This window comes from Pholcus phalangioides, unplaced genomic scaffold (assembly GCF_987345545.1).
Source record: "Pholcus phalangioides strain wild (caught in Gottingen) unplaced genomic scaffold, Ppha-v1.0 ptg000003l_1, whole genome shotgun sequence".
NCBI lineage: Eukaryota > Metazoa > Arthropoda > Arachnida > Araneae > Pholcidae > Pholcus > Pholcus phalangioides.
In genome coordinates, this window is record NW_028301596.1 from 58418974 (window position 1) to 58443976 (window position 25003).

At 34.0% G+C, this 25003-nt stretch overlaps 1 protein-coding gene and 1 long non-coding RNA gene across 2 annotated transcripts in view; one reads left to right on the forward strand and one right to left on the reverse strand.

Moving 5' to 3' along the window:
• LOC149089017 (LRP2-binding protein-like) overlaps nt 1–11657 on the reverse strand; it is a 42549-nt gene extending 30892 nt beyond the window's left edge. The window contains exon 1 of the mRNA XM_089253274.1: nt 11601–11657. The gene's annotated coding sequence lies outside the window, so the exon portion shown is untranslated. The remainder of the gene's footprint in view (nt 1–11600) is intronic.
• Nucleotides 11658–11809: 152 nt separating this feature from the next.
• LOC149089018 (uncharacterized) overlaps nt 11810–25003 on the forward strand; it is a 35913-nt gene continuing 22719 nt past the window's right edge. Inside the window, exon 1 of the long non-coding RNA XR_016195158.1 lies at nt 11810–12215. This is a non-coding gene — a long non-coding RNA (uncharacterized LOC149089018). The remainder of the gene's footprint in view (nt 12216–25003) is intronic.

Sequence of the window (25003 nt, forward strand, 5' to 3'; positions counted from 1 at the left end):
AAATTCTGTAAAAAAATGTCGGTGTTTATGATATTCCCCAAATTACAGTACAGCGGAGGCTGTCTTTAAGTGTAAACTTGTATCTGTCCCATGTGGAATCGAGACTCCCACCAACATTAACCACTACAGTATCTCCACAAGAACCTGAAATAATTAATAATTTAATTTAATTAATATTTCATTTTCACCGGATAAGCCACACTTGTCGCTTTCTCTCGAGATTTGCATTACTCGTAGCGAGGGGAGTTGGGGCGCACACCGAGATGATAAATTGCGATCACATACATTTTCAAAATTTAATTTGCACCGGATAAGTTGCTCAAGTTAAAAACTCAAAAAATCCAACCAATAAAGTTCATAGGTTACATTCGAGCAAATGCAACCGATAATCTTATTGGTTGAATTTTTTAAGTTTTATAAAAGGACTTTTAGAACACTTTCATAGTGTAATGCTAGCCTTAGATATATTGTCGGTAAAAAATTCCTCAAAGATGTATTCCCTACATGGCAGATACATATTCAATAGTGAATTAGGGCCATTCAAGTATTACGTGAGCAGATTTTCAGCCATTTTTGACCCCCTCCCCCTTGTCAGCAAAAATCAGCAAAACACTGACCCCCATCCCCTCCCCCGTCAGCAAAATTTCACCAGAAGCTTAGAATATTTCATATCTTCAAAAAGGGGTGGTTGATGACGTAAGCGACCTTCAACCCCCCCCCCCGCCATCAAAAGTCAACAAATCCGAAACTCCCTCCCCGATCCTGACGTAATACTTGAATGACCCCTTAGGCAAATTGTGCTTTGGGATGGGCATTGATCCTAATTTATCATCTTGGTGTGTTCCCGCAACACCCCTCGCTGCGAGAAATGGAGATCCCGCCAGAAAGCGGGAGTGCGGCTTATACGGTGAAAATTTAATTTTGAAAATTTATTTTATCGTAATTTATCATCTTGGTGTGTTCGCCCAACGCCACTCGCTGTGAGAAATGGAGATCCCGCCAGAAAGCGGGAGTGCGGCTTATACGGTGAAAATTTAATTTTGAAAATTTATTTTATCGTAATTTATCATCTTGGTGTGTTCGCCCAACGCCCCTCGCTGCGAGAAATGGAGATCCCGCCAGAAAGCGGGAGTGCGGCTTATACGGTGAAAATTTAATTTTGAAAATTTATTTGATCGGCGTACTGACTCTGCGACAAATTTGTACCGCGACGAACTGATTCTGCGACAAATTCGTACCGCGACGAACTGATTCTGCGACAAATTTGTACCGCGACGAACTGACTCTGCGACAAATTTGTACCGCGACGAAATGAGTCTGCGACAAATTTTCACCGCGACGAACTGACTCTGCGACAAATTTGTACCGCGACGAACTGACTCTGCGACAAATTTGTACCGCGACGAGTTTGTAGCACGACGAATTGACGCTGCGACAAATTGATTGCGACGAATTGTCGTGCGACAAGTTGATCGCGACGAATTGACCTAGACCCTTTACGACGTGTGACGTCATTTCGAAAGGGAAAAAAAGATGCCCCACAAGAAATTCCTTAGGGATTGTTTTCATAAGCGGGGATTTTTTTTAATGAAGTAGGGAATTTTAAGGGACAACTAGGGATTTTTGTGATTTTCGTAAAAATTCGGGAGATTTAAGAACTTTTCGGGATGTCGAGCGATGAAGCTAAAATTCGGGAGATTCCCGAAAAAATCGGGAGACTTGGCAGCTATGAAATACAAAGGCCACAACAGGCAAAATGTCCAAGGAGGTGACTCATAAAAAGATGCCCATATAACCCATAGTTTCCCAACCTTTTTTGTCCCGTCACTCCCTTCTTCAGAAATTTTTTCTCCCATCGCCCCCAACGCAATCTAACCCATAGGATCCTATGGATACCCGTAGCTTCTACCGCCCCCTGAAATTTTCCATCCTTCCCGGGGGGGGGGTGGGTTAACGCATACGTTGGGAATCACTGCCATAACCATAGGCGTTTGCAGAAATTTCTCAAGGGGGGTTTACGTTTTTTCCTGCAAAATAGCGCTATAATCTTGGCTTGAGGGGGATTAGAACCCCCTCCCCCTTTGCGTACGCCAATGCCCATAAAAAATATGGATGTCACAATATTTCTAAAATACAGCACCCAACTCCCAATTAAAAATACAATTATCAAAACTAAAAACTATGTGTACATTTAGCTGTTTTTTCAGCATTCAGTGCCGTTTTTTTAAAGGCTACTCTCAACGGGTCATAAAATCACAACGCCAGATGTGGATTTTTTTTTGTTTGTCAGAATATGTAAAGAACTAGCGCTCAAAGTTCATCGCCAACAACTTGCGGAACGTATTCTTGTAACCCTATGGAATGTCCTCAACGAAGATAAGAACGGCACGTGTAACGCCTCGCACATGCTTCATCACCTCTTCTCTATCAATACAGTATAGACGACCGTTAGAAACATCCAGCAAGATGCTGAAAATGGCCAAAACATCGACATTTTTTTTTTCTTTTTTTGTGTGGAATATTACAACACAGTTTAACGAATCCACCAAAGGCAATACCGAAGTTATCGGCAACCGTATATTTTTTTTCTTTTCGGGAGCCATGGGGGGTCATGGATCTCACCTTATTGCCATACTGTCATTTTCATTTTTTTATCGAGCAAAACCCATCTACTACATGATAACTCCCTCCTCTGTAACGATATTTTGTGAAAAGGCTGAAAGTGAAACGTCTACAACGTGGGGGGGGGGGGGGGTCTTCATCCTTTCTTGCATTGCAAACAAAAAAACATTTCCACGAAGCTGGAAGGCCAACATGTCATACTGCGTTATCTAGATTCACACAGTGGCGTCTTAACGGAGGGGCAAAGAGCTTCGAGTCAAACAGGAGGCTCCATATTATTTGAGAATCTCTTTCATTTTGAGATTATTTTTTTCGTACGGAATTTTCATTAATTTTGAATTTTTTTTTCATTTAATATCAATTTCAATTAACCCTGATACATTAATTTACCTGATGTATTATTAACCCTGATATTTTTATTAAATATGAATATAGAAAATATTTCAAATAAGGTAAAAAATAATTCTGGATTCTCACTAATTCTGAATTTTTAGTTTTATTTCTAAATTATTAGCAAAAAAAAAGTAATTTTGAAATTATTTCTATCACAAATTCTGGAATACATTTTATCATTGAGATATATGTTTATGGGGTTGCGATTGTCTTTTTCGCAACCCCATAAAGCCTCTTCGTGGACGGCCACTGTTAAAAGTTTTGAGGGCCAAATGTGGCTTGCGGAACATGCGTTAAAGACCTCTGCTGGTCTGCAATGATATTTTGTTATATCTCACACAAATGTGACCAGGCGTGGATCCACAGCGATGTGTCGGGACGGGAGTAACTAATTTATACCAGGCCGAGATCCATTTTCCCCATATTTTCAATTTAAATGGGGTCATCGCAATCCCCCCCCCCCCCCAAAACAATCTGCATCCGCGGCTGAATGTGACAGTACATGAAGTTTCGACTCGAAAACTGCCATGAAATATCATTATGAACGAAATCCAATAGCCAACTTTTGACCCAACGCCACATGACTCAGATGTTTGCTAATCATATCTTGTATATTATTATCTATAGTCTGTGGGCTAGGCAGTTTTCGATGTGATGCTTTTCCCTTGAAGATGCTCCGTAGCGAGCGGGCGGGGGTAGAACTTGGGTTCAGGTCCCCCCCCCCCCCGAAATTTGAGGAAAATGAGAAAAAGAGACATAACACACACATTATCACATAGTGTGCGGAAATGTTGAAAAATATTTATACAATAGTATGAACAAGATAAAAATAAATTAATAAAAATTCAGAATCCGTTAAATTTAAATTTTTGAATTTTTCTAGAACTTACAGAAATTCAGAATATTAATGAAAATAGTATTTTCGTAAATAGTCAATTTATCAAAATTAATTAAAGAACTCTATCTGATAAAATTCAGATTAATAAAAATTTAAAATTAATAAAAACTTCGAAATGAATAAAATCTTCGAAATTAATGAAAAATTTATCCTAGTAAAAATTCAGAATGAACAATAAAATTTACAAAAATTTAGAACTAACAAAAGAAAATATCCCATAACTAAGGAAATTTCAGAATTAATAAAAATTCAGAACTAATGAAAAAAAAAATTCAGAACTATTGAAAATTCAAAATGAATGGAAGAGAAAATTCCAGAATTAATAAAAGTTCAGAACTACTGGAGGAAAAAATTTCAGAAATAATAAAAAATCACAGCTAATGGAAGAAAACATTCCAGAATAAATAGATATTTTCATACAATGGAAAAAACTTCTAGAATAATGGAAGACAAAATTTCGGGTCCAATAAAATCTGAGAACTAATGGAAAAAAATCAGAACTAATAAAAATTCAAAACTAATAGAACAAAAATTCCAGAACTAATTTAAATTAAAAATTGGTAGTCAAAAAAAATCCAGAACTAATAAATGTTCACATATAATGGAAAACAGGGAAAAATTCCAATACCAATATAAATCTCAGAACTAATGAAAGAAAACATTTCAGAACTAATAAATATTCACATATATAATGGAATACTAAATAAAATTCCAGAATCTATATAAATCTGAGAACCAATGGAAGAAAACATCCCAGAACTAGTAGAAGAAAAATTTTCCAGAATACAAAATATAATGGAATAGAAAAATCTAATGGGGAAAAAATTCAAAACTTCTCTTATGAAAGAAAAAATTACAGAACAAATAAAAATTCACATATTATGGAAGGAAACATTCCAGAATTTCATAGCTGCCAAGTCTCCCGAATTTTCCAGGAGTCTCCCGATTTTTAGCTTCATCTCTCGACCGCCCGAAAAGTTCTTAAATCTCCTGAATTTTTACGAAAATAAAAAAAAAATCCCTAATTGCCCCTAAAAATTCCCTACTTCATTTAAAAAGAATCCCCGCTTCTGAAAACAATCCTTTAATTAATTAAGGAATTTCTTGTGGAGACTTACGACGTACGTACGAGCGATAACAAAACATGAATACTGATAAGCAAAAAAATATTTAATCAATTTTAAAGATACTTATTCCGATGAATTTCCTTTCATCAAACGTTCCGGAAAAAGACCCGACTTTTTCTTTTTGTACAAGTTGTGTTAAGGACATAAACATCGGTCATGGTGTGAAGACTGACATCATCTACAAAAAAAAGTTTGTAGGTGAGGGCGAAAAAAGCAAGGCACTGTACTATTATTCTATTATCCAATACAGTCGAATCCCGTTTTAACGAACACTTTCCAATCCCCTCCAGACGAGTTTTTATAGGAACAATGCAAAAACCTGGAATTCCTTTGTAACAAAATTTCGTTATAACGAAGTGTTTTCCCGGTATCTTGGAGTTCGTTATAACAGAATTCGACTGTATATCTCTATACTGTTCCTCTGCACCCTTATTTCTTTTCTTTCTTTCTCACCCTGTATTTCTTTTTTTAACGTGAAACAAGGATTCTATATTTATCGCCTATACGACTAAAGGCACGTATACATTAGCGCGCGAATCATACAAAAAAAGCATTCGCAATTGTCTGTTTAGTAATTTGAACGATTCTAGAGCTGTTTTGACTGGACCCACCTGGAATCGATTTTTTTCAACTAACACAAAGGAAAAAAAAGCACGTAAAGGAAGTTTGTGTGCCGACGTGCGAATTAGAATCGTTGCAGGGGGTCGTACGCTACAAATTCAGAGTGCTAATGTATACCTGCTTTAATGCAGATTATTCAAATTCATCGCCAACAGCTTGTACTCAAAGAGGTTAATATATTGAATGCATTCAGTGATCCCCAACAAACCTCCCTTTTCCCCAACAAGTTTCCACATATCTAGGGATTAAATTCAAGTTTATATTTACCCCAAAAAAGATTGTCTATACTTCTTTTAATCACGAACTTCACCACATATCAGCATGCATGCATACCATACCACTTTACTTTACTCCAATATCCTTGAAGTTACGTAAAGAAAAAACAAAATTTAAGTTTTGTGATTTAAAAATCAATGATTTTTAAAAAAAAAATCAATGATTTTTAAAAAAAAAATCAATGATTTTTAAAAAAAAAATCAAGTGATTTAAACCGCGACTTAAATCGGCGTATCCTGGTTGTTAAATGTGTATTAAATTTGCAATTTTAGAAGTAAATCGTAACGCTTTACTTAAATCGTAAAGCTTAATAAAGCTTTTTTATATCGTCGAATTCGTATTCACCACACTGAATAACATGAGAAGTGAAATAGAAAGACTATAAAAGCAGAAAAAAAAGAGTAACCGAAACTAAAACACTTGGGTGGCCTCTTCCTGGAATGTCGTCGTCGGAGAGAGGCCCTTGCGGGTGGTTTATCGTTCTGTTTACATATTAAGGCACTGGGCTCTCCTCTATTGGAGTTGTATTCGTTTTTGGGGTTGCCTGTACTTGCAGCAATATGGTTTTTAAGAGAACAAAATATAGGAACCCTGATTCTTTCTGTCAAATAAAAAAAGAATGTGTCTCGATTTTAGAAGGGTCTAAACTGATCGAAGGGGTGAGTTGCATATTATGATGTTGCGGAATGCAACAGTCCGGATAATTGAAGCAAGACGAGTATCAGATAAAACGCGGCCCATCGAGAAAAATCATTCCCACAGTAAATAAATAACGCTGGTATAAAATAATAATATTAACGAAAGATGAAGTTTTTCGTATATGGTAAATAGTCGTGTTAGTGAGGAGCACCTAACAGGATTCACATCTACAGGATACTGCCATTTTGTACAGGACATAACAAAATATCATCCCTTATTATTGTTTCATGTAGCGTGTCTCAAACTATGGCTCACGGCAATGGCACAGGTCCACAGGTAGATTTGATAATTTAATTCTAAATGAATGAAAAATTATAGTATATTATATATGTTATTTCACAATATAATTTATAAGTTATGAAAACTTCACGGTTTTAGAAATCTTTCACGTTCGAATAGGCTGCGTTGAAAAAACGGGATTATTGCAAAAAGAAAATTGAAGATCCAAAAATACACGAAAACACTAGTTCTTGATGAGAATATTCTCCTGTTATTTATAATATAAAGTTACATACAATATTATCCTAGAGAATATTCTCCGCATGGAAATACTAACATGGAATTGTATTCTGCTGCGGAGGGGGGGGGGAAGCAATGCAGAGCCTGTCTTGGGGGGGGGGGGAAGGAATTTTTTCTTAATTGATTAAAATAGAGATGTAAAATTCTCGAGAATAATCTTTCGGAGAATATTCTCTGGTAGTACTACTATTATAAATAACTTGAGAATATTCTTATAAGTTCTTGATGAGAATATTCTCCTGTTATTTATAATATACTTACATATAATATCCTTGAGAATATTCTCTGGAAGGACTACTTTCATAAATTACTGGAGAATATTCTTATAGAAAATAATATGAATTATTCTGAAATTATTAATAGCCTTCCTTATTATAGTTCCTTCCAGAGAATATTCTTCAGGTACCGAAATCTTTCCAGACAGTATTACCAAGAATATGTGTAATAACATGTATTATAATAAATAATCTCAATAAATAACTTGAGAATAATAATTATTTTTGATAAGAATATTCTCTAGTAATTTATAATAGTAGTCCTTTGAGAGAATATTCTCTGTGTCCATCTCTCTTCCCGTCAAGAAGATCGGAATATTGGAGTTTGTAGACCACAATATTAAAGTTTGAAAGCAAGAAAATTAAACCAACATGGGGCTGAATTGCACAACTTTTAAAGGAATATGAGTGATGCAGAATTTAAGTGCATGTGCATTGAAGGAAACAACAGTTCTGTATCTTAGAATGAAGGTGATTGTATAAGAATAGCTTTCTTTATCAATCAACTTTAGTTTAATTAATTTTGTTTTGAACTTATTTCTGAAAATTTATCTAATTTTAAAATAACTTTTTAAGGTTTTAATCTAAAGGTTTCTAAAATCTTTATAACCAAACTTTTAAAACCTCTCATCATGACCTGGAAAATATTCTGAGAATATTCTCAAACTAAAAGTTGTCATTGGGGGCGATTATACCAAAAATTGTTTTGTTGTAAATGTTTCAGGCGAAGAAAACTGATTTATATTTCACAATATTAACAAAATTAGTAAAAAAAATTTAAATTATTTAAAAGAAAAATGAATATTCTCGATTATTCTCCAATTTTCACATCCAGGAGAATATTCTCAGAATATTCTGACCTCACATCACTAAAAATTTGGCACCACACAGTTTCTTCTCTTTTTTTTTTTTTTTTTTTTTTACATTTTGAACAAACAGCACAATGGACAAAACAGACAAAAAAAAAAAAAAAATTAAACAAACACTTTTCGACCCAAAGGGATGTAGAAAACCTTCCATGTATCGTATTGATACATTACATAAAGAATTTCTGGCAACATACATAGATATATTTTACTACAATTGCTGCATTCAAGTCACACCAACTATATTACTTTAAAATGTTAAACTATAGTCTGATATGTCGAAATACAGATATATTTTCTTACACAACAAAGATATAAACAAATTTTACTCCTTATATCATTTGCAATTTCATTAACTATCGAACGAAACGAACCGCTCCATATCTGCTATTTCCAGTATACGATCTTTTATAGCCTTTTTAAACATATAAAATGATTGCTGTTGTCTAATAATATCATCAAATTCTCTACATATTCTTGGAGCAAGAAAACATATTGATTTTTTGAAAATTGTTTTTTTAGGTAATGGTATTTGATATAAATATTGTGATCTCATAATGCTTCTTTGTATATTCACCCTGGGATACCAATCAGGATTCTTATAGATGAATACTAAAACTTTATACAGATAAAGTTGCCGTATATTAAATTGGATTAATGATACTTTATTTTGTGAAGAACTGTTAGTTTGTATAATGTCACGTCGCAAACAGTTATAAAGATTATCTATAGTATGGATTGAATTTTTATATGTTCCCCCCCAAACTTGTAGTCCATATAAAATATGTGGGAACATCCATGCAAAAAACACTTCTTTCAAACTTTGGTGTGAGATGATAGCCTTTAATTTATACGTCATTGCTGTAATTGCTCGTAATTTATTAACAACTTGATCAGCATGATCTTTCCATTTTGTTTCCACTTGTTTAAACATTAAAAAAACTTTCAATATACTTTTAAGGAAACTCCCCTTCCCCCCTTCCGAGCTTAGCACGGCACTCACTGTGCAATTATCATTTTAAATAACATATTTTCAGAAGCGAATTTCAATAACATTACAGTACTAAGAAATATTATTTAAGATATAAATCCCAGACAAGCGGAAAGAATCTGAAGATAAATTACACACACATAAATTAATAAAATGTACGCAAAACACAGACATACACTATAAATAAATAAATGAAACACAAAGATATTTAAAAAAGATCGAAGCATTATATGTGGAAAAAATATCAAAAGCAAGAAAAGAAACGAACGATTTCTGATGCTATACTTAGGTAGAAAGGTGGTTTCACTTAAAGATGAACTGCAAACGATAGCATCATTATACAAAATTTTATAGAAAAATTCAAGTGAAAAATTTCTTCTAGATTGTAGGGTGGAAACATTGTAAGTGAAACTACATGAAAAATGGGTGAAAAAAAAATGCGCGTCAAAATTATGTTCTAAAAAAAAGTATTTTGAAAAATTATTTAGTATTTTTTCTGTTTTATCGATATTACTTATTTGTTGGGTTCCTATGCAAAGATCCATACTCTAGAATAGATCTGACAAACATTACACGTACTGCTATAATTAATGATTGTCATTCTACGTATTCAACCAAGTTTTTTTATATGCACTGAAAGCTTTTCGTGTATAATCACGGTTACCCTTACTAGACGCCGAGTCTAGTTCGAAAATAATAGTGGGGCCAGGTATGTGCCACAATTTTGGAGCCCCAAACATTTATGGAACCCTTTACCCCAATCACATGTATTTTGAGGAGCGAATCAGCATCCGAAAAAAAAATCATATATGATATATTCAAACATAACATACAGAAAATGCTGAAAAATATTCACAAAAACACTTACACACCATAATGTTAGACTAACTAAAAAACTATTGTAATTTCGAATCGATGAAAATTCGAACCTGAAAAAAATTGAACTAATGCAGGAAGTCATTCCAAAACTAATGAAAATTCCGAAATTAATTTTAAAAAATTGAATTGATGAAAATTTGAAATTAGTGAAAGAAATTAGGAATAAAAAAATTTAAAATTCAGGAATTAATTAAGAATAGAATTAATTAATTGAAGTTACAGAACTGATGAAAATTAAGAATTTATGAAAAAAATAATTTTTCAGAATTGGTGAACGCCTTCAACAAGTTTGCCCTCCCTCCCCCCCCCCCCCCCCCCCGTTTGATATCGGGCTCTTGATTCAGTTTATAATGGAGTGTTTAATATCAATAAATAATATATATTGCTAAAAGGAACAAGTTGCTGTTTGGACCCGATATTATACTGAGCGAGTATTAAATACGTATAAACGATAGATTCAAAACTGGAAATATATTATGGGAAATAATTTCAGGATTAAAATTATTTTAAATTAATTAAAATTTATTTATGTTTTCATCAAATGTAAATTTTCATTAATCTGAAAATTATCTTCTCATCAAATATGAATTTTCATTAATCCCGAAATATTTTTTGTTTAATATGAATTTTCATTAATCCCGAAATATTTTTTGTTTAATATGAATTCCATCACAAAATTCTGAAATTATTTCTTCATTGAATATGGATCTCGATTCATTCCGAAAATTTTTTTCCATATAACACTGAATAATAACATAATTTCATATTCCTATGAAATTATATCTCTCATTAATTCTGACGTCATTTCTTTCAATAGTTCTAGAGAATTACTATTTTTTAAATAATTCTGCATATATTTCTCATTATTTCTGAAACCATTTCCTTATTAGTTGCCTGAAATGTATACTAAAAGCAAATTTGAAGAAAAATTCAAATTCTGGAATTTTTATATTTTTTCATTGAGGTTTTTTTTCTTGCATTTCCATAAATTAACTTTGCTTTTCGAGGGCCCCATGTTGCCCTTGGGCTATGCGTTGAAGCATGGGCGGAGATACGGGTGGGGGGGCTCAAACGTGGAGTCTACTGATCTAATGTATATATGTATAGATGAATTGACATCATCATCATCGTGCCCCCCCCCCCCAGCAATAATGACCTGAATTAGAAAGTAGATTAATACCTCCACGAAATCAAACAGTCTTTCGTGCTTCAGAGAGCCCCAGCAATAAGTTGAAGGCGCTCGAAATGTGTTGATAGTAAATTTTTAATAGCTCGCGAAAAATATAAAAAATAAACAGATTGACGTTGACTACATATGGTCGAATCTCAAGCCCCTGACATGTGAGACCAATATTAGATGACATTACCGGAATGAAAAAAGATCAAGACAAAACAAGGAGCAATAAAATCAACAATAATTATTGTATAACTCACCATAAATCTGTTGTTTTATTCACCGAGCACGTCAGCATCGCTGGGAGTCGCCATTTTCCCATTTTTGAGGTTCGGCAATTTTTTTTCCCCTCCAAAGAAAGGGGGGTGTCGGAATGTGGCGTGTTCAAGCTTCGCCAATAGCATTTGGGGAAGCACCTTGGTTCGACTTTTGGAACCCCGTTGAACCCCGTTTTCGCGGGCAATTTGCCATTCAGTAGGTGATTGCTGTCGTGTGTGGTTGTGCTTGTCATACGATGCTTCAGTTTAGCCATTTTCTTCAGAAAAAAGTTTGAGCTTCGATTCCATATAGAATGGAAATATTTCGAGATAACACACGTTTATTTACTGAACCTCCACTATTGTAGACAACGTTGATTCCAACTTTTTTCGCGATAATGTTCATTCCGGACCGCTATGCAGAACTGATAATCATTGTGCTAGAACAGTTGTCCAGTGCTACAGTTGCTGCTATCAATATTTATTACTTTCCGTCGTAGCTCTTGGTGACGAATTCATTCGATGTCCGTCAAATGTCCTTCTCGTTTGCTTCACCATTATAAAGAAGTTCGGGTGATGTCGTTGATGGGAAACCGATTCTGGTCGCTTTGGAAATGGGTAAGTCCCAATTTTTAAGTGTCTATTCAGTGAAGTACAGTCAAATCTCAATAAGTCTGAATGTGCGGTGTCCGACAAAAAACTTCGATTTATCGGAAATTCCGATTTCAGAGTAAGAGAAAAATGAAAATTTCGTGTTAAGGGAAAATTTTAACACTAAAATACGGGAAAAGTTTTGGGGCTGAGAGAAAATTTCGACTTAAACAAATGTTCAAGTTATCGCGTATTGACAGGAATTCAGACCTATATTGCGTATATCCCATGACGATTGCCAGAAATTTCTTTAAGAAGGGGGCGATTAGTAGATCGAGGGAGGGTGTAGGCATAACAATAATTATTTAAAATATAAAAATGATAAAATTTTTTGCTGCTATTATATATTGAGTAAAGGTTTGGGCTGCTGGACCCTCGTGCATTGGATTTAAAACTCGGAAGTTCCCGTAGCTCCAGTGGTTGGCATCAACGTTCCTATGATTTTCATTTCCAGGCGCAAGGAATGCAAGGCCATAGCGAGGGAAGGGCCCCCCCCCCCCCGAATGAAATTTCTGACAGCGGGCCTGAAGGACTGGCAATATGTTATTTCTATCTCTGGTGTATTTTGTGACTTCGCGTGCGAAAAAAAAGTTTCACAGCGCGCGTTCTCGCTCCTGAGCTGCTAGCAGCACAGTGGTGCTGGGAACAGTGGCAAGGAGGAGAATTCAAGGAGGAGAACGGTAACCTCTGGAGTTGCAGAAGTGCTGAGTGCAAATTGAGTTGTCCAGTCGCAAAGACGTGCTGTGATTTGTTAAAAACTAGGTGATAAAATTTTTCTTCTAAATTATAGACCTATCTGAATTTTTCTCATTTTTTCAAAAATTGTTGAAACAAGATAATTTTAATTTTTGTGTATTCGAGAATGTTTCTCTTTATACTTAAAAAGTCAAAATACAGGGTAGTCTATGTATTTATGTCCAAATATACAGGGAAGGTTCAGAAGTGTATCGAGTTGAGAACCGATATATTGATAACGAATTACGGAAAAAACTGCATTCTATTTGTATATCCATGCATACAAAGCGGTGTTTTTCTATGAGTAGGTTTTTAGTGCAGCGTGAGGGCGAGAATTGGTTAAAAGAAACCCAGGGCTCCCACTCGTCCTACTTTTCTTACTTTTTGGTGAAATGTCCTACTTTTGTCCTACTTTCTCGGTTTTGTCCTACTTTTCCTACTCTTTTACCACAAATCCTATCGACAAAATTTGTGTAATTGATCCTAATTGAGCAGGAAATTATTGATATATCGCCAAATATTACAAATGCTGAAGAATGCAATTAATGATTCTGCCAAAGCAGAAATTTTATCATTTTTAAGGTTATTTGTGGGGGGGGGGCTGTATGTGGACCATTTGGTTGATTAATTTTTCATTTGCTTAGTTTGAAGGTTCAACAAAGTAGAGTAGTCATTAAAAACTTCTGTCTGGATGGAAAAATAATTTTGCATTTATTACTTCATGCTCTTGGACTAACATTCGTCATTCAAAATTATGGTGCAAATAAGTGAAATAACAGTTTGCATTTCAAAGCAGTTGGATACATAGGCCTATTCTAGGTTTGGTGATTCTGATACTACCCAATAGCATTCAGTTGTCTTCTGAATTTTTAAGGCATGAAGAGGCATAAACAATATTTACAATGCTCAGCAAAGAGCTAGAAACGGAAGTGCTTCATTTGTCAAAAATGATTACACTGGCATTGAACAGTAAAATATGAACAAATCCCTTTAAAAAATAATGGACAATGCAGTAAAACTATCTGGTTCACCTTGCCTTATTTACATCGGATCTTGTAATCTACACATTTTGCACTGTGCTTTTGGAAGTGATCTCGAAGGAGCGTTATTCTTAAAAAACATACGTCTTCATAATTTGCTGTGCATTGTCGAAGAAACTTGACAAGCTCTGCACTTCGGAAGACTCCAAAAAGAATGTAATATATGTAGGCCTATATGAGGAGAGACAGCAAAGAATTATCTGTGGTTGCTAGTGCACTGTTTTGGCCAAAAATTTGTTTTGTAAACAAGTCATTTGTCATTTTGCTTTGGCTTGAGTCAATCTTATAAGAAACTGAAATAGTGCTACGAAAAAAAAAAGTTAATTCAAAATTAATTTATTTTTTTTTAATTATTTGAATTTCGCAAAATTTTTTTTTTTTTTTTTTGGGGATTTTTTTTTTCATTATGCTATGAATATGTTGTTTAAGGGAGTTACCCTCCCCCATCCTACTTTTTAGTCCTGCGTTTTCCTACTTTTTCTCATTTTTTGAGTGGGAGCCCTGGAAACCTAAAAAAATTCGTTTCTTAACTATTCGATTTCTCACGCTGCCTCCGAGCAAAAATTCTATGATGTCTTTTAAAAAATCCCCATCTGTTGTATTCTTAAAAGCCTGTATAAATTCTATAAAGCATAAATTCGAATATTTTCAATTATTTTTTATCTATGTAAATTCTATTTAAGCTCATCTTGAATTAATATTCTCATATAATTTTAGTTGACAGCTCAGTTTGTGTCTTGGCAGTTACAGTATGATATTTGACTTAGGGAATGGTTATTAATTTTTAATTCTATATTGTCAAAATCATTTACGTTCCTTGTTTATCTTTGTTTCTTTGTTATGTTTCTTGTTCATTTATGAGAAGCAAATGTACTGTATTTGGTTTTCGAATAGTTAATCCGGGGTACGCTGATTGATTAGAGTTACGATTTAAATCACAAAATTTTAATTTTGCTTTTCCTTTACATAACTTCCGTAATATTGATGTAAAAGTAACTTAGTATGGTATGCTGGTATGCATTCTAGTTTTTTTACTAAAACTCATTGTACAAATGCAAAATTAGAAACCACAACAAACAAATTGCCCAAGGTCGCTGGAAAAAGGAGAAAATAAAAATACTAAAGTACTAGAAAAAACACAAAGGTATAATAGTGTTGTTATAGACCTAATTAAATCTGTGGAGGAATGAAAATTTGTAAATTATTAAGCGAGATCATGCAAGTCGGAAACACATGCATCGACTGCGCAAGACACAATCTTGTCAATAAAATTTGTTTTTATGGTCCTTTGTTTGTACATAGGATGAATCCAGAAACCTGTACCATATATGTGATACTGAGTAAGATGGGACGGATATTCGGCTGCTATTCGGTATTCAGCCCTTTTGCCGAATATTCGGATCGGACGAATATTTGTGTAAATCTAAGCACAACAAACTCATTAAAAGAATTATATTAATTGGAATTTTTCGCTTACATTAAAAATTTACTGATTATATTTTATTGTGTTGAGTGTATCTCTTTCTGTGCAAGAGGTTATGTCAGGGTGGATTTCTAGGATAAGCAAAACACTATACTGAAAATAGAATCCTACTGCAATAATGTAGGAGTGAGCTTAAATTGCGCAAGTTCACTAACTGAAGGATGTAGAGTGCATGAATATACTTGAATACATAGTAAATAATGGGTGACATTTTGTTAATTTGATGTAAAATTATAACAAGTGTTGATGCAAGTACAATGATACCTCCGCTAACAAACGCCTCAGTTTATAATTTTTTATTTTTTTTTTAACGGTGAGAGATATCAATTTATTATTAATTAATATAAGGTTATAATAAAAGTATTAAATTTGATTAATGAAAACCACCAAGGAGACACCTAGGTCCCATACTCATAGCTGCCAAGTCTCCCGAATTTTCCAGGAATCTCCCGAATTTTAGGTTCATCCCTCGACCTCCCGAAAAGTTCCTAAATCTCCCGAATTTTTACGAAAATCGCAAAAAAAATCCCTAATTGTCCCTAAAAGTTCTGTACTTCATTTAAAGAAGTCCCCGCTTATGAATACAATCCCTAAGGAATTTCTTGTGGGGCATGAAGCCTCTTTTTTTCTCCTTTCGAAATGACGTCAAACGTCGTAAATGGGGAAATTCCCTATTTTACAAACCCTCTGATTTTTGAATTTTCTTTCATCAAACGTTCCAGAAAAGAGCCGACTATTCCTTTTTGTACAAGTTGTGTTACGGACATAAACATCAGTCATGGAAAGACTGCCATCATCACTCATGTGAAATGAAAAAAAAAAAAAAAAACATCAAGCAAGTGTCACAAAAAGGTCAGTGTTCTTCAAAAATTGACGCTTTTTTTTCCCCCTTCATCTTCCGATGATTTTGGGGTCATTCGTGCAGAATGTTTGTTCACAGCGTTTCTAATTGAACACAATATTTATTTTTTTAGATCACCATTTTGATGTTTGGTCTTCAATTTCACTTGTTTCTGCGTAGGGATTTTATTCCCTATTCTTTAACTTTTATGTGCTGGAAATCCCTATTTTATTTGGAAAAATCTCTTGTATATATGAGGGAGGGGTTTTAGCATAAAATACGGGTTCGCGCGAAAATCTCCCGAATTTTCATTTTCAAAAGTTGGCAGCAATGCATGCATACTGATTGTTACAATGAAGTTAATTTATAAACACTAATAATTGACAATATAAAATATAATTAGTGTTTAGTAATTTTGAGGAGAAAAAAAAGATAAAATGAAAAAATCAAAATATACTCACACACATATAATACATAAGTTACATATAAAATACAATATGATGATGCAACGGGCAGGGGGTGCATTATTACTTATATAAAAAAAAATCGATAAATAAATCAACATGAGTTTATATAATATGATTTCAAATAGTACAGCAGAGCTGACAACAAAAAGGAATTTTAAATGAGAAATTAACCAGTTGGAGCGGGAAGTCAATCTGTATGGGGGAATGTGAATTTGACGACAAAATCAAAAAAAGTAGTTTTCAATATTGACTATTTGAAATATGTATTATCATTTTCGATGATATGAATTCATGCACTAACATAAAATTCATAAAATAGCCGCGTCGTGATCTTAATTTTTTCATCAACTATCTTAAAAATTACTGTCACTAGATAAATTAGAACAAGAATCCGATTAACGCAGAGATTACACTATAAAAGTTTGATAAAGGTTCTTTTATAAAACTTGAAAAATGGCTCCAATAAGTGTATTGGTTACATTGGAGCGAATGTATATAATTGCAGACCTGCCAACTCTCCGGATTTTTCATCCTTCCTCCCGCTCTCCTGATTTGTTAAAATTTCTCCGGATTTTCGCTGAAAATTAGATTTTACGCGAGCTTTCACGTTGTCGTGACGTCAATGACTGCCGTCGTCGTTAGGGAAAACACCCATAGAGGACAGCCGTGGTCATTCCCATCGAGCAGCCGTAAAAAAAAGTCTTGGTGACCGCATTTAAGCAACTGGCAAAGACGTGACTTTGTTTACGTAGCGTTTATCGGCAATCATTTATCAGGGGCATCACCTTGGTTGCCGAAATTCCTGTATAATCGTTATTGTATTCCATGAACAGCCGTGCGGTAAACACAAGCTTTTTCGTCAACAGCTTTGTATTTTGAAGTTTTTTAATTGTTTCCTCCGATTAAATATGTCTTCAGAAAGAAAATATAAAACTTTGAGAGCTATATGAAGCTTTTAAGAGTTATCAATCACTGATAGCATCCGCGAAAGGGAACTTATGTTTTATGAACAGTATATGTAGATGTGATTTCTCTATTCTGCATGGAAATACTAACATGGAATTGTATTCTGCTGCTGCTGGGGGGGGGGGGGAAGCAATGCAGAACCTGTCTTGGGGGGGGGAAAGGAATTTTTTCTTAATTGATTAAAATAGAGTTGTAAAATTCTCGAGAATAATCTTTCGGAGAATATTCTCTGGTAGTACTACTATTATAAATAACTTGAGAATATTCTTATAAGTTCTTGATGAGAATATTCTCCTGTTATTTATAATATACTTACATATAATATACTTACATATAATATTCTCTGGAAGGACTACTTTCATAAATTACTGGGGAATATTCTTATAGAAAATAAGAATTATTTTGAAGTTATTAATAATAGTCCTTCCAGAGAATATTCTCTTCGATGAGAATATTCTTCAGTTACCGAAATCTTTCCAGAGAGTATTATCAAGAATATATGTAATAACATGTATTATAATGAATAATCTCCATAAATAACTTGGAAATAATAATTATTATTTTTGATAAGAATATTCTCTACTAATTTATAATATTAGTCCTTTGAGAGAATATTCTCTGTCCCTATCTCTCTTCCTGTCAAGAAGATGGGTATATTGAAGTTTGTAGACCACAATATTAAAGTTTGAAAGCAAGAAAATTAAACCAACAGGTCTGAATTACACAACTTTTTAAAAAAAGGGAGTGATACAGAATTAAAGTGTATTGTGCATTGAAAAAACAACAGTTCTGTATCTTCTTGGAATGAAGGTGATTGTATAATTGCTTCCTTTATCAATCAACTTTGATTTAATTTCTTTTGTGTTGTGAACTTCTGAAAATTTATCTAATTTTAAAATAAATTTTAAAGGTTTCTCTCTCTCTCTAAAATCTTTATAACCAAACTTTTAAAACCTCTCATCCTGACCTGGAGAATATTTTGAGAATATTCTCAAACTAAAAGTTGTCATTGAGGGTGATTATACCAAAAATTGTTTTGTTGTAAATGGTTCAGGCAATGAGAACTGATTTATATTTCACAATATAAACAAAATTAGTAAAAAAAAGTAAATTATTTAAAAGAAAAATGAATATTCTCGATTCTCCAATTTTTACATCCAGGAGAATATTCTCACCTCGCATCTCTAGATTAAAAAAAAAAAATAATTTTGATCTAGTCTATGAGAGTGCCGGGGACGGGATATTCCCCCTCCCCTCCTTCGTGAGAATCTCCGGATTTCGGTATTGGGGCCGTTCAAGTTTTGCGTCATCATCGATGGGGTGGGGGGTTCCGATTTGATGACAGGGGGGGGGGGAAGGGGGGGGTTTAGATAATGCTTACGTCTTCAACCACCTTTTATGAAAATATGAAATATTTTTAATGGCATCTTACTCGGTTCGCCAAAAACGAGAAAAACCTTTCGATAGTTTGTGGGCAATTGAAGTAACATCCCCCTATTGATAAGTGCCCTACGGAGCCACTTTAGTGATCTCAATGTTTCGCGGACCCAAGTGATCTGGAAATGTGCCACGTATCACTTAAATAATATGAGAATGTGCCAATCTCTACATGTGTCACGGTTCGCTTAAGTGTTCTGGAACTGTGTCCCAGGTCATTTAAATGATCTGAAAATGTGCCACGGGCCGCTTAAATGTTCTGGAATTGTACCACGGAACACTTGAACGATCTGTATATATATATATATATAAATTAAAGATATTATGAAAAGACGAAAAATGAGAAGAAATTTAAAAATTAGAAAAATTATTTATCAATGAGGAGGTCGTTCTCAAGGGAGATCCACGCACATTGCTCCAAACTGAAAAATGTTTCTAATGATGGTAAGCCTAATTAAGTTACCCCCAGGGCCATATTTGGTCCCCGAACCAAGGGCCTTTATGTGACTTATTATATGGCTGAGAGGGTGGGTCGCAATGAATTTATTAAAGATAAATTATGAGTTCATAGCCTTCAAATGACATTGAAATTAACAGAAATTGATTATAATAATATTTTACGGTATTTTCTTCCGAAATTTCAATTAAAAAAATTTTTTTGCATTAAAAAAATAAATTTTTGATCGTGGGAAGGAGGCACGAGAGAGCCCCCTTATGCTCCCCCCCTCCTCCCCGTGTACGTCTCTGATCCCCGGTTTCAGAGGGGCAGAGCTGATGACGAAATTTTGCTGACAAGGGGGGAAGGGGGTCAAGAATGGCTAAAACTTTGCTTACGTAATACTTGAATGGCCCCATTCCAAAAGTTGGCACGTTTGTAATTGATACGATTGTTGATTATTTTTCCTAAGTTTTATAAAAGGACTTTTATCGAACTTTTATAGTGTAATTCCGGCCTAACTCATGCCCATCTCAGAATCTTTTTTTCAGATGTACCTACACTTCGCTTTCTGAAATTCCTTGAACCATTCCAAGTAAAACGAAAGATTCAGCTAATAGAAAATACATAGAAAAAAATAAAGGTGAGCTTACGTTTTCAGAGAACTCGTTCTTTCAGTGCAAGACAAGGCTCTTAGCCAGGGTATTAAAAAATCATTAAAAAAATCGGTGTTTTTTAAATTTCAATCCGTTTTTTTAAATTCAAATCTGATTTTTTTTTTATTAAAATTAACTGACTGCTTATTAATTGAAGCATCTTGTAAATAATGAAGAATGCATATTTTCATATCACCTAACTGCTCTTTTTCTTCCTAATTGCTCAAATTTAATTCAGCATTAATGATTAAACTACAAACGAAGTAAAGCAAAAGATAAGAATGCCAAAAATCTGCGTTTATGTAACAAGAAAGGCAGGGTTGGGTTTTGACGGTTAGGCCATGACAAGCGTCAAAAACCAGCAGAAACCTAAATGAATGCCCTTTGATAATGTTTTGAACACGATAGCAGACTTGCCAACTCTCCGGATTTACGCGGGAGACAACGGATTTTTCATCCTTCCTCCCGCTCTCCGGATTTGGCAAAGACGAGACTTTGTTTACGTACCGTTTATCGGCAATCATTTATCAGAGGCATCACCTTGGTTGCCGAAATTCCTATATAATCGTTATTGTATTCCATGAACAGCCGTGCGGTAAACACAAGCTTTTTCGTCAACAGCTTTGTATTTTGAAGTTTTTTAATTGTTTCCTCCGATTAAATATGTCTTCAGAAAGAAAATATAAAACTTTGAGAGCTATATGAAGCTTTTAAGAGTTATCAATCACTGATAGCATCCGCGAAAGGGAACTTATGTTTTATGAACAGTATATGTAGATGTGATTTCTCTATTCTGCATGGAAATACTAACATGGAATTGTATTCTGCTGCTGCTGGGGGGGGGGGGGGAAGCAATGCAGAACCTGTCTTGGGGGGGGGGGGAAAGGAATTTTTTCTTAATTGATTAAAATAGAGTTGTAAAATTCTCGAGAATAATCTTACTATTATAAATAACTTGAGAATATTCTTATAAGTTCTTGATGAGAATATTCTCCTGTTATTTATAATATACTTACATATAATATTCTCTGGAAGGACTACTTTCATAAATTACTGGGGAATATTCTTATAGAAAATAAGAATTATTTTGAAGTTATTAATAATAGTCCTTCCAGAGAATATTCTCTTCGATGAGAATATTCTTCAGTTACCGAAATCTTTCCAGAGAGTATTATCAAGAATATATGTAATAACATGTATTATAATGAATAATCTCCATAAATAACTTGGAAATAATAATTATTATTTTTGATAAGAATATTCTCTACTAATTTATAATATTAGTCCTTTGAGAGAATATTCTCTGTCTCTATCTCTCTTCCTGTCAAGAAGATGGGTATATTGAAGTTTGTAGACCACAATATTAAAGTTTGAAAGCAAGAAAATTAAACCAACAGGTCTGAATTACACAACTTTTTAAAAAAAGGGAGTGATACAGAATTAAAGTGTATTGTGCATTGAAAAAACAACAGTTCTGTATCTTCTTGGAATGAAGGTGATTGTATAATTGCTTCCTTTATCAATCAACTTTGATTTAATTTCTTTTGTGTTGTGAACTTCTGAAAATTTATCTAATTTTAAAATAAATTTTAAAGGTTTCTCTCTCTCTCTAAAATCTTTATAACCAAACTTTTAAAACCTCTCATCCTGACCTGGAGAATATTTTGAGAATATTCTCAAACTAAAAGTTGTCATTGAGGGTGATTATACCAAAAATTGTTTTGTTGTAAATGGTTCAGGCAATGAGAACTGATTTATATTTCACAATATAAACAAAATTAGTAAAAAAAAGTAAATTATTTAAAAGAAAAATGAATATTCTCGATTCTCCAATTTTTACATCCAGGAGAATATTCTCACCTCGCATCTCTAGATTAAAAAAAAAAAATAATTTTGATCTAGTCTATGAGAGTGCCGGGGACGGGATATTCCCCCTCCCCTCCTTCGTGAGAATCTCCGGATTTCGGTATTGGGGCCGTTCAAGTTTTGCGTCATCATCGATGGGGTGGGGGGTTCCGATTTGATGACAGGGGGGGGGGGAAGGGGGGGGTTTAGATAATGCTTACGTCTTCAACCACCTTTTATGAAAATATGAAATATTTTTAATGGCATCTTACTCGGTTCGCCAAAAACGAGAAAAACCTTTCGATAGTTTGTGGGCAATTGAAGTAACATCCCCCTATTGATAAGTGCCCTACGGAGCCACTTTAGTGATCTCAATGTTTCGCGGACCCAAGTGATCTGGAAATGTGCCACGTATCACTTAAATAATATGAGAATGTGCCAATCTCTACATGTGTCACGGTTCGCTTAAGTGTTCTGGAACTGTGTCCCAGGTCATTTAAATGATCTGAAAATGTGCCACGGGCCGCTTAAATGTTCTGGAATTGTACCACGGAACACTTGAACGATCTGTATATATATATAAATTAAAGATATTATGAAAAGACGAAAAATGAGAAGAAATTGAAAAATTAGAAAAATTATTTATCAATGAGGAGGTCGTTCTCAAGGGGGATCCACGCACGAATTCCTGTATAATCGTTATTGTATTCCATTAACAGCCGTGCGGTAAACACAAGTTTTTTCGTCAACAGCTTTGTATTTTGAAGTTTTTTTAATTCATTCCTCAGATTAAATATGTCTTCAGAAAGAAAATATAAAACTTTTAGCTATTATAAAGCTGAATTTAAAGCTTTTAAGAGTTCATATATACCCAAGGTTATCAATCACTGATAGCATCCACGAAAGGAAAACTTATGTTTTATGAACAGTATGTAGATGTGATTTCTCTATTCTGCATGGAAAGACTGACATGACATGGAATTATATTCTGCTCGGGGAGGGGGGGGGGTGGATGGAACTTTTTCTTAATTGATTAAAAAAAATTTGTGAATTATTTTTTTGATCGAGTCTATGTGTGCCGGGGGGGGGGGTACCCCTCTTCGGGAGAATCTCCGGATTTCTGGATTCCAAACGTTGGCACGTCTGCAATAGATATATAACATGAGAAAAAACTTACTTTTTTGCATATCACACACAATGTTTTAATTTCAAACATTTATTTATTACAATAATTAAAACAATATTAATTATAATTTGCAATTTTGAATTTTTCAACATAAGAGTAGAGCAGCAGTTCTCAACCTTTTTTCGCTCGTGAAGCCCTTTCTAGTGCATAATGTCTATGAAGGATCCTCTAGGCATATTTTTTTATTTCTCCTTGAAAGTTACTGATTTACTTTTATAACTCAAAAACATTAATAATTATTTTTTATTTTCACATTTATATATATTTAGTTTTTTTTCCTCGAGCGGCAGTGGAGTCTCTGGAAGGTTCACGCGGAGCACCTGTTGAGAACCGCTGGTCTAGAGCATATGAATTTTCTGGTTTATTTATCTAAGGCCCCTTTCACACGAGTTTGAAATTCGTGCATAAAACTATTTTTTCGCAATTTTTGTAATTATTTTTCTCGTTCATCCCTAACATAGGCAGCCTAGAGCCATTCTTTGGTGGTTTAATCTAGAGCCCCATAGAATATGGGTATGGAGATGCCTTCAGTTCGATCCTCACAAGTAGTCGATGGGGGAAAATGTCGTAAATTATTTTTAAAAGATTTTGAGAGAAAAAAAAATCTTGTCTTTTCGGAAAAATATGAAAGAAAAATTCCAAAAACATCCAATGATGTTCCAAAAAAAAAATATTCAGGAGAGATATCAAAGACTTTGCAAGTAGAAAAAAAAGGGTGGGTTGGAAAAATTAAAAACAAGATTTAAAACTATGATTTGAATCAATGATTTTTTTTTTTAAATCCAAGTGATTTAAATCGGAATACCCTGTTCTCTTAGCATCAAGTTGAAACAGTCTGGACATTCTAGGAGTTTTATCTTTTAGTCTATCATCTTCCTGTTAATTCTTATTTATAAAATTTTGAAGCTGTTCATTTTAGCCTTCAATCAGCTTTTGTCTTTTTTATAGTATTCCTTGGTGTTTTAAAAAACTTATCTTTAAATTCTGGGCTGGAACGGGTCAAACGATTTTCCATAGGAACCTATGGGAAATATGTTTCAGCTAACAAAGATTTTGGCTTACAAACGTGATTTCGGAATGAATTCATCTTCGTTAGCCGAGGTATCACTAATATTAAATACAATGTGTCATCGTTAAATTTAGTCAGTATCATGGCAATAAAAATCTTTCAGTTACCAGTTTTTTAGTTTTTATTAAAATAATAAATTGCATAATTTGAATTCAATGTCATTTGAAATTGCAAATAATTTTATTTTCGATTAAAAACACCAATTTTTGTTTATAAGTATGATGAATTTTAAGAAAATTGATATTCGGCCAAATCGCTATTAGGCCCTCCTCACACGGGGAAACTAAAATCGAGCTCTAGTTGCTTCAACTTGAGAGTTGAGTTGACTAGAACGAGTCGAGTTGCCCGTTCTCCCTCACACGGTGCTACTAAAAAAATATTCAAAGCCCGGGAAACTGAGTAAAGACAGCACAGTCTATTAGTTTTCCTTCTTATCTTCTGGTACTATCTTGTTAACCGGGTTAGGAAAAATCGAAGCAAATAAATAAGAAAAATAATTTCTATTATATGTGAAATTGCTACAGAATTTCAGCTCACAGGTAAATACAAAATTTCATTATTTAAATTGATATCATTTTGAAATGACAATAAAAT